The sequence below is a fragment of the Equus przewalskii genome, chromosome 18 (assembly GCF_037783145.1).
Source record: "Equus przewalskii isolate Varuska chromosome 18, EquPr2, whole genome shotgun sequence".
NCBI classification, from domain to species: domain Eukaryota; kingdom Metazoa; phylum Chordata; class Mammalia; order Perissodactyla; family Equidae; genus Equus; species Equus przewalskii.
Window position 1 is genome coordinate 53,977,285 of NC_091848.1, and position 11,275 is coordinate 53,988,559.

Genomic DNA, 11,275 nt, shown 5'->3' on the forward strand with positions numbered 1-11,275 from the left:
TTGCTTGTACCAAAATTTTATAAGTCAACTTCTAGTCTAATTGTTGCACTATTGGAGATGACTTTTTTTTCCTGTTACTACTTTTAATATTTCTTTTGTTTTGGTTTTTAGTAGTTTAGTCATTATTTGCTTATGTATGAGTTCCTTTATCCAGTTTTGAGTTCATAGAGCATTTAGAATTGTGGCTTGTTGTGTCGCCTCAGTTTGGAAAAGGAGCCATGATGTTCAAAGAAATTTTTTAAAAATGAAAATTGTGGAAAAGAACTAGATGTTATATAAAGAAACAGATAGAAGCTCTAGAAATAAATTAACTTTAATGACTATATTAAGTAACAGAAAGGACAAATTTAAGAGAAGATCAGATTAGTTGAAGAGATAATTAGTAAAGTGGGTAGTGGTTCAGAAGAAAGCATTCAGAATGATGAAAGGGACAGAAAAATTTGAAAAATTCAATAAAGAGATAAACAGACACAAGTGGGACAGTTAACATACATCCATTTGGAATCTCAGAGAAAGAAGAGAAAGCTTGGGAACAGAGACCTTATTTCCACCAGTGCAGGTGCATCTGGGCACTCCTGAGTCCTCGGGCTCTCAGTCAGCTCATAGAGCCTTTGGGAAGAGTGACGTCCATAAGCCATTAACAAAACCCCATTTTATAGGGTTTTTTCATATTAAAAATAACTTTGGGAGCTGTCAGGGAAGCCAGGCCTCCAGGATCAAAGTTTCCCAACAAGTTGATCTGTAGAAGAGCGAGCCTGGCATTCTGTTAGGTTTTACCCTTGAGACATTTAACAATTATTTAAGCTATCCAAGGCAATGGGCCAATCAGGGCAGCAGAAAACAGGCAGAATGCTCAGCAGAGAAGGTCGTGAAATCTCTCAGCCCTGGCAAGACAGCCATTAGAAGTAAGGCTTGCCAAGTAGGAAGAATCTCTTTTGGAACCAAAACAGGTAGACCAAACCTGACAAAGCTTGCATCCTCTCTAATCTGGAATTAGCTTAGAATGTATGTGTAGATGCGAAGTGTACCCCTGCTATCGCTCCTTGGAAAAGGACATTGTGAATCATCTATAGAGAAAAATAGAAACCAAAGCCTCAACAATTTTTATAAAAAAGACCAACATTCACTAAACAATTATGCAGCATAAAAAGGAAAGAAGGAAGGAAAAAAGGAAAGATGAGGGAGAGGAAGGAAGGAAGGAAGAAAAGAGAAAGAAGAAAGAAAGAGAAGAAAAGAAAGAAAACAGACAGCGAAAAGAGACCCAAGAAGTGATCCACATATTGGAGTTACTAGACATGGGCATTAAAATAACTCTGATTAATGTTTTGAAAATGGAAAATATCACCAGAGAACTAGAATCTATAAAAAACCAAATCCAATAGTTGAAGTCTCCATATGCCAGCTGCCTAAAAGCAAATCACTTTAAATATAAAGACACACATAAGTTAAATGTAAAATGATGGATGAAGATATCCTATGGTAATACAACTAAAAAGAACGCTGGAGTGGCTATGTTTACCTCAGAGGGGAAAATGTTACCAGACATAAAGAGGGTCAATTCATAATTATAAAGAAGCCAATTCATGAAAGCATAACACTTCTAAACATTCATGCATTGAATAATATAAGTTAAAAATACATGAGGCAAAAACTGCTAGAACTGCAGGGAGAAATGGACAAATCCATAATTATAGGCAGAGATTTCAGAAACCTATATTCAAAAATTAATTTAAAGTGTAGACAGAAAATCAGTAAAGATATAGATGACCTGAGGAATACTATGAAACAATCCGACCGAATTAATATTCATAAACAGTTCACCCAACAACACACATTGTCTGCAAGTGCAGTAATGTGTTCCAAGAAAGATCCATTTTCTGGGCCATAAAACAAGTCTCAATACATTTCTAAGAATTCTGATCATGAAAAGTATATTCTTTTCCCACAGCGGATTTAGATTAGATACCAATAGCAAAAAGGTACATAGAATATCCTCAAATGTTTGCAGTCTGATAGCATATTTGTAAATAATGCAGGGGACAGTGAAGAAATACAACTGAAGTCAGAAATAATTTTAAACTGAATGGCAATGAAAACATGGCACAAAAAATTTGTAGTATACTGCTAAAGCAGTACTTAGAGGGAAATTATGACACCAAATTCCTAAATTAGAAAATATGCAAGATCTCAAATCAATGACCTCAGCTTCCATCTTCAAAAACGAGAAAAAGATTAGTGCAAAAGGCAGAAGATAGGCAATAATAGGAAGAAGATATCAATGAAATAGAAAAGAGCCAAACAAGACAGAAAAATCAGTGAAACCAGAAGCTAGTTCATTGAGAAGAGCAGTAAAATAGACAGTCGTCTGGCCAGATGGATCAGAAAAAAGAGAGAAGTGGCAAACTGCAGGAAATAGGATGAGGAAGATGACATTGCTACAGATTCTACAGATATTTAAAGTACAACAGGGAATAACGTGAAAAACTTTATGGCAATACAATTGCTTGGATAAAATGGAAAAACTCCTTTAAAGAGAAAATCTATCAAAGTTCGCTAAAGAAGAAACATATAATCTAAACGACTGTATACGTCTTAAATAAATTAAAATTTTATTTAAAAACTTCTCACAAAAACAAAACAAAAAACAAAACGTCAGGCCCACATGTCTTTACTGGGAAATTCTGTGTAACATTTAAGTAAGAAATAATACCAATTTTATATTATTCTTCCAGAAAATTGGATGAGAAGCACTTCCCGACTCATTCTATGAAGCCAAAATTAGTATCACACCAAAGACATTACAAGTAAGGAAACCTACCGAACGATAGCTCTCCTGAACACAGATGCAAATAAGCTTGTCAAAATGACAGCAAATTCGATTCAATGACATGTAAAAATGGTAATATAACTTGGCAAAATGGTGTTTATCTGAGGAATGCAATGTTGGTTTAACGTTTGAGAATCAAGTCACGTTATTCATCATATCCACAAACTAAAAAATAAAAGCCATGTCATCATCTCAATAGACACTGAAAGAACAACTGACAAAATTCAATTTCCATTCTTGATAAAAATTTCCCAGGAAACTAAACTTACAGCCAAACTTTCTCAGTCTCATGAAGGGCATGCACAAAAAGTCCTACAGCTTACCGCATGTTTAATAAATGAAAGACTGAGTGCTGTAAACTTAAGATCAGAAAGAAGACAAAGAAATTCCTCTTACTACTTCCATTCAGCATTTGACGGAAAGTTCTAGGCAGTCCTAGCATGTAAGGCAAGGAAACTTGATTCTTAAAAATCAGGCTGAAAATAATGAATAGAACTGCTTGGCCTTGCAGATGAAGGGATTGTTCATGCAAAAAAAAAAAAAATGTGATGAAATCTACAAAAGAGCTACTCTAACTGCTTTGACACTAGATCAATATGCAAAAATCAACTTTAATTCTATAGTGTATCACAAATTTAATTTTATATTATAGTAACAATTTGAAATTGAAATAAAAAGAAGCATAGCATTTACAATAACATCCAAAATTTGAAATATTGGGATCTAAATTGGTCTGAAAATGTACATAACCTGAATACTGAAAACTATAAAACATTGCTGAAAGAAGTTAAAGAAGATCTAAATAAATGGAGAGATATAGTATGTATTTAGTATAGAATACTATATACATAATGTAGTACTTATGTATTAGAAAACCAACTATCGTTAAAATATTAATTCTCATTAATATTAATTGAATAATTAATTCAATAATTATTTGCATAATTGAATAATTAATATTCAATGTAATCTCATTGAGAATCCAAGTAGCTTTCTGTAGAAATTAATGATTCTAAACTTCATATTGAACTATGAATATTCAAATCACTTTGTAAAAGAACAAGGTTAGAGAATTTATCCTATCTGACATTAAGACTTATTGTAAAGCTATGTTAGAGAGTGTGGTATTGGCATCAAGACAGACAAACAGATCAATGGCATAAAGTAGAGAATCAAGAAATAGACCTACACATAAAAGGAAAAAGGATATTAGAGAAAGGTCTAAAGGCAGACCAGCTGAGAAATGATAGTCTTTTCAATAAATAGTCCTGTTAAAATCAGATATGCATGTGCAAAAAGTCAACTTTAATTCAGACCTTATACCTAAAATAATTAAGGTATGATATATATAAAACATATAGAGAAAACTCCAAACTCAGTAATACGGAAGCAAACAACTCTGTAAGACAGCAATAGAAAGGTACTTCCTTAACCTAATAAAGGACCACAGTACACAGCCTACAGCTATGCTTAGCCTTAATTGTGACACACTAAATGCTTTCCCCTAAGAACAGGCAAAAGAAAAAGGTGTCCTTTCTTCCCTTTGCTACTCAACATTGTATTGAAGTGACTAGTGCCTACAATATGTCAAGAAGATAAAGTGACACAGATTGAAAAGGAACAGATAAAATACTCTACATTCACAGATGACATAATTGTCTGTGCAGAACACTCTAAAGAATTTACAGAAAAAAAGAGCTCTGAAGGTGTGAATTAGGAGGATTCCAAGAATTTAGATCAATATACAAAACTCAGTCATATTCCTATATGCCAGCAGTAAACAATTGAAGCACAGAATTAAAGAAAAATATAGCATTTACAGAAAAGTCCTCAGGTATAAATCTAACACTATCTCTGCAAAATGTGTGTGCTGACAAGTACAAAACATTAATAAGAGAAATCAAAGAAAATCTAAATAAATGGAGAGTTATATTGTACCCGTGGATTGGAAGACTCAATATTGTCAAACTATTAATTCTCCCCAATTTAATCCATAGATTCAACGTATTCCCAATCAAAATCTCAGCAAAATCTCCCTTTCTTGGAGACATCCAGGAACTGATTTTAAAAGCCACACAGAAGACAAAGATCCTAGATATAAAAAATTATCCTGAAAAAGAAGAAAAAATTGGAGGACAACACTACTCAATTTCAGGATATTATAAATCTGCAATAATAAGACAGTGCGGTATTGGGAAAGGATACGCAAATATCTCAATGGTACAGATGAGAAGGCTCAGAAATAGACCCAGTCAAGCTGCGTTACCTGAATATTTTTTTAATGTGCAAAGTAATTCAATGGAGGAAGAGTAGTCTTTTCAATGAAGAGTCCTGGGACAGCTGGGCATCCATACATAGTAAAGAAAAATGAACCTAAACACATGTCACTCCTGCAAACATTAATACAAATTGGTTCATCAACCCAAATGTAAAACATAAAACTATGAAAATTCTAAAAGTAAACATAGAAGAAAATATGATGACCTTGGGTTAACCAAACACTTATAACACCAAAACTATGATCCATAAAGAAAAAAATAGGACTTTAGCAAAATTAAGAACTTCTGGTCTTTGAAGAACACTGTTAGAAGAATGAAAGGACAAACCATAAACTGGGAAAAGATATTTGAAACCATGTATCCGATAAAGAACTTGTATCTATAATACATAAGGAAATCTCAAAACTCGATGATAAGAAAACAAACAGTAAAATTAGGCAACAATTGGGGCCAGGTCCATGGCATAGCAGTTAAGTTCTCATGTTCCACTTTGCTGGCCCGGGGTTCACCAGTTCAGATCACGGGTGTGGACATGGCACCACTTGCAAAGCGTGGATGTTAGCTCAGGGCCAGTCTTCCTCAGCAAAAAGAGGAGGACTGGCAGCAGATGTTAGCACAGGGCTAATCTTCCTCAAAAAAAAAAAAAAATTATCAGGCAAAAATTTTGAATAGATGTTTGACCAAAGAAAATGTATGAATGTTGCTAGCATATGAAATGATATCAACAGTTTTAGTCAATAGGGAAATGCAAAATGAAATCATAATGGATCTCTCTATATATCTATTAGAATGGATAAAGTTAAAATGACAGACTATGTCAAGTATTAGCGAGGAGGCAGCAGAACTATAACTCTTTCTTTCTTTCTTTTTTGAGGAAGATTAGTCCTGAACTAACATCTGCTGCCAATCCTCCTCTTTTTGCTGAGGAAGCCTGGCCCTGAGCTAACATCTGTGCCCATCTTCCTCTACTTTATATGTGGGACTCCTACCACGGCATGGCTTGCCAATCCGTGCCATGTCTGCACTCGGGATCCAAACCGGCGAATCCTGGGCCCCCGAAGCAGACCTCACACACTTAGCCACTGTGCCACCGGGCTGGCCCCGAAATGACTATTGATACACACAAAAACATGGATGAATCTCAAAATAACTATGGTGAGTTAAAGAGGCTAGACAAAAAGATTAATATTGTATGACTCAATTTATATAAAATTTCAGAAAATAACCTATAGTGAAAGAAAGAGGACCTGAAGTGAGGACAAGAAAAAGGGTAAAAAAAGGGAACTATTTATATAGTCATATTTAGACAGTGATGTATATGCTCGTTATCCTGACTGTGGTCATGATGTCATGGCTTATGCATGCAACATAACTTGAACACTTTAAAGACATGAAGTTTATTGTATATCAATTATAGTGTTATATGCAGTATAATTATTTTTGCAATTGCAATAACTGCAATTATTATTTTTGTTAAAAAATAATAAAAGTATGCAAAATGGTAGTAGCTGGAGGAAAATGTGTTTGTCAATGAGAACGAGCCAATAGAGAATCCGATATTGATTAGGGGGCATGGGGTTCAATTTAAGGAGAGAAATGTTAAAGAAGGCAAAATAAAATTTAATTCAGAGCACAAGTAGAAGAATTATCATCAGAGTAAGAAAAATTATTTCATTGTGAAGGAAGTAATGACAGAGAAACGTACATATAAGCAGACAACACTTAGACGTGGCAAACGAGAACATTCCACTCTGCAGAGAAAGAAACTTGTGAAGGAAAGGAGAATTTGAGAGAAGAAGAAAGCTATAACAATTTTCTTAGAGAGCTGGAAGGGAAATTACTACACACTAATCGCGATGTTAACAGAGATTTATACAACATGATGTGGGAGGAGAACACTGGAGGAAATGCAGACGACTTCAGGATAGAGGAGAAATGTATTCTATAATGTGAAAGGGTTCTGAAGCTGGCAGCACATAATGAAGAAAACCATATTCCTTTAAATATTATTTAAAATGCAGTAGTAGTTTGGCCAAGATTGGACTGTAGGTTTCTCTTCCTTATATTATTGGGTAGACCTAGATGAACAGAAATAAATATACTGATTCATAAAATGGAGCTCATTATGCTTTGTTTTCATCATTATTTTTAATGAATATGACATACTTATCATTATACCAGTGCCAATTCTGCTCTGAGAACATAGACTGGAATAAGATAGGCAAGCATGTAAGACATTTCTCTGAATGGTTAAGGCTACAAATTTTAAGTGTGCGTATTGTAACGGAAGTTAATATTCATAACAGATGCCACAGGTAGCATGGCAGTAAAGTCATAACATTAATGACGATCCTAAGGCTGTGACTACTACAGAAGGGAGGACACTAAAATCTATAAACCAGAGTTTATTTTTAGAGAATAATGGGAAAAAAATAAGAAAATAGAACCAGGAAGAATCCACGCGTGGCAGAGTGCTAATTATCTGCCAATATCCATTTTTCTTTCTTAGTAACAGAGTTTGGATGGGCCTGCCGCCACCCAGCTAAATGCTAGTCTCTTGTTCTTTCTTGTTGCTAGGTGTGGTCATGTCAATCAATTTCGGCCAATTTGATATGTATGATAGAATGGTTTCAGATTCTACATCTTGTTCGTTAAAGTTATTTCCTGCCCTAGTCCTTTTTGCGGTCTACCAGTATAAAGACGACAGAAACTGGAATAGCACATTTGACCCAGGGAATGGCAAAAATGTCAGAGCAGCCGAAGCAGCCCTAATGGGCTTACTTTTATACAGTTACTTGCTTCTACCTTATTTAAGACATTATGTTTTGTGGTCTTCTTCTTAGAGCAATTTGTCAAAGTCCTCCCAGAGAACTCCTTAATACGTTTAGTTATAATGGCTGGTGTTTATCAAGAACTTAGAATAAGCCCCTATTTTCTTAGACTATTTATATCTTAAACATCCATGTAGGCCACAGAGAGAACAATGAGACCAGGAGAAGATGAGCATCATGCACAAGTTCACACATCCAATTGGTTGTGTATATGGAATGGAATTTGAACTCAGCTCTCAGGGGTCCTAAAGTCCTTGTATCTTCCACTAAGTTACAGAATCTTTTCAAGTTAAGAAAAGTTAACCCCGCAGAAGCAGTAAACACCCAATCTGGAAGATGTGAAAATGAAGCTGGGGTCACGGACTGCCCATCTCTGCACTTCTGGAATTTCTCAGACATTCAAGAAATGCTTTAAGCTGCTTTAAGTTATTCAGTAGAAAGAAATTTCCCTTTCTCTGTCTGTGGCAGACAAGAAAAGTAGCCATGTGAACTTGCAGGACTTTTCCATGACAACATTAAAAACCAATTCAAAGATATTTATCAAAGAGGAAATAAAATTTGTGGAACACAATCCAAATAATAAGCTTCTTTTCAGAACAGAAATAGCAGACTCAGGATAGAAGTCTATTTCTTGTAGGGCTTGTTGCTGTTGTTTATTTAATAAAGTTCACTGATAATTTATAATCATTAACAACTACTGAATCAATCATGTAACACGATTATAAAGTGCCTCAGAAGCATGTGCCCTTCAGGGAGTATCTGATGGCAGAGCGGATTGTTAAATCTGTGAGAGACTTTTAACACAGCCAGCTAAGGCAGCCATGTGCAAAGACTTCGTGTTTTAGCCGCCATGAAGCAAGAGAAGCACGTCCAGCGAGCTCCCAGAGAAGGATTGTGGCTCCTCCTTGATGAAATCGGTGTGGCCTACCCAGAGCTAGTTAGGAGCATGGGGTATAGTGGGACTTCCAAGGGGCCACACCCACAATAGAAGTGGCACACAAATGAGAAAATTGCATTTGTCAGGTTATTGCTTGTGACCAACTGGTGGCTTACCAGTTGCTGCCAGGACTCAGGAGAGTGATGCAGCAGCTGCTTCTAAACACCAGGCCACGCTTCTGGAAAGGACAGATCCAGTGTCGCAAAATAGGCCGATTCCGAGAATGCCTGTAAAACTCTGATAAGCCTAACTTCTTTCCCGACAGCCTAAGGACACAAAGTGGAGCAGACACAGGTTGCTTTCTTTTTAAATTTTATTTCATTTTGTTTTGTTTTGTTTTTCGGTGAGATTGTGTGGGATCAAGGAAGCCATTGACTGAAGCAAATAATGACTTAGAGAAATGACATTTCAGAATAAGTTATCGAAACCAGGCTTAATTATTTTGTTAAAATATTGCTTCGAGAAAGAAAGATTGTTAAAATGTTCCACTATTGCATTTGCTCCATAGTAACATAATTTGCTTCTCAGCTAGTTGTCTTTCCCGTAAACTATATCTTCCATTTGCTATCTGAAAATGGCTTTTTCCCACATAAATTTGGTGTTATCTCGTGTCAGAAATTGTATCCATCAAAAACACTGAATGAAAAAATAGCAATTATTAAAAAATAATGGGAGGCACGTGGGTCACTGGGTGTGTTAGACATCAGATTATTGCAGCAGAATTCCCCATGACCTCCCCTCTCCCACATGCACACAGACGCTCATCCATACCTCCTCCTGGGAGTGTCCTAGTCAGGCAAACTGAGAACCACAGCTCACTGACAAGCCCATATATCCAGCGTGAGCACCTTCCCTGTGAGCAAGGTGAGTATGCACCTCGGGAATTTCGCTCTTTGCACACACATGTAATACTCTCTCAAGTATTTTGAAATATGTTGATCTTTATATGCTTATATAAAACTCACAGGAGAGAAAAAGAGGTTCCAGAATACAAACGCTGCTGAAGCTGGCCCATATTTTCAAAAGATTTGATGGACATCAACAAAGCTCGGCAGCTATTTATTGAGCAACCTCTTACGTGGTTAGTAAGGCAAACGTCATCTCTTCTACGGGAGCTTAGATTCTTGCCAAAGGACACACCCTGAATACTCACCAGGACATGAGCTACTTGAGTTCAGAGATAGTTTGTGTGCTGTGTACACAACAGCCTGGAGCAGTGTCGGGCATGCGTTGAACACGCAGTCAATACCTAGGAATGACTCCTACCTGCTTGAGTTCTGTGAAGCTCTGAAGTTCAGTGTAACTTAATCTGTGCTGTCGGGAAAGACTTCCCTGCAGAAAGAACATTAAAATTCAAATCTAGAAGTTATGAAGAAAGATGAGAGATCACCCAAGCAGACATTACGGGAAAGTTCCAAAGGTATTAGCAGGATGTTGTGTTTAAAGAAATGTAAGAATTCTAATAAGAAAGGCAAAGTAGAGAATGAGGTGAGATCATAAGTGGGAAGGTACAAGGCAAAAGGTGTTAAAGGGCACCGTAAAGATGGGGCATTTCATGCAAGGGACAAGGGAGAGTCATTAGGGTATTTTAAGCAGCAAAGTATGTTTTGTTCATTCATTTATTAATTTTTCATTTATTCATTCATTTATTTATTCATTTATTATTTTATTTATTTCTCAAAACTGTTTCAATGTTAAGAGAAATAATATCGACTCACAGATCCAATCTTCTTTACCTAATTCTGTCATCTTAGAGGAATCACTTAACTTTCTCTTGTCTCAGTGTTACCATTCATAAAATGATTTTTTTAAAGCTTAAATAGGTAATCACCAGTCTTCCTCTATCTAAAAGCCCATCCCTCGGTAATAGCCATGAGTGCTTTCTTATAGAGCTTTACTTTAAGCCTTGGCCAGCAATAGATACCCTCCCTTAGTGAGCAGCAAGCTCGCAGAGGAGGAGGAAGTGCCTACTCACTGATGTTGTGCCAAGGAAAGTAAACTGCTGCTTTTTAGTTTCATTGCTCTCAAAAGCAGAACTTATATGTCGATACAGAGTCTGTATATCAATGCAGACAGAGGGAGGAGGTGGGCAGAGAGTTTATCTGTGGAGAAGATCGGGAAGAAGAGAACAGGATGAAGAGGGAAGAAAAGTCAAAAGGACCACTGTTGAGCTGCTGATGCAGCAGGCTGCGGGAGTTCACTTCCACCTGGAACCCTCTGGGGATTTGTGTAGAATGCACCTTAGAATCGCCCCTCCAGATTGCAGAGCTGGGGACCGAATGTTGACCCCCTTCTGCTCTCACTAAGTGAGCACCGACTCTGAGAACACTAACTTCCCACACTTGCAGGCGGCACCAACACTGGGGCTGAGGAGACTTCTGTTATCCAGAAACATCTCTGG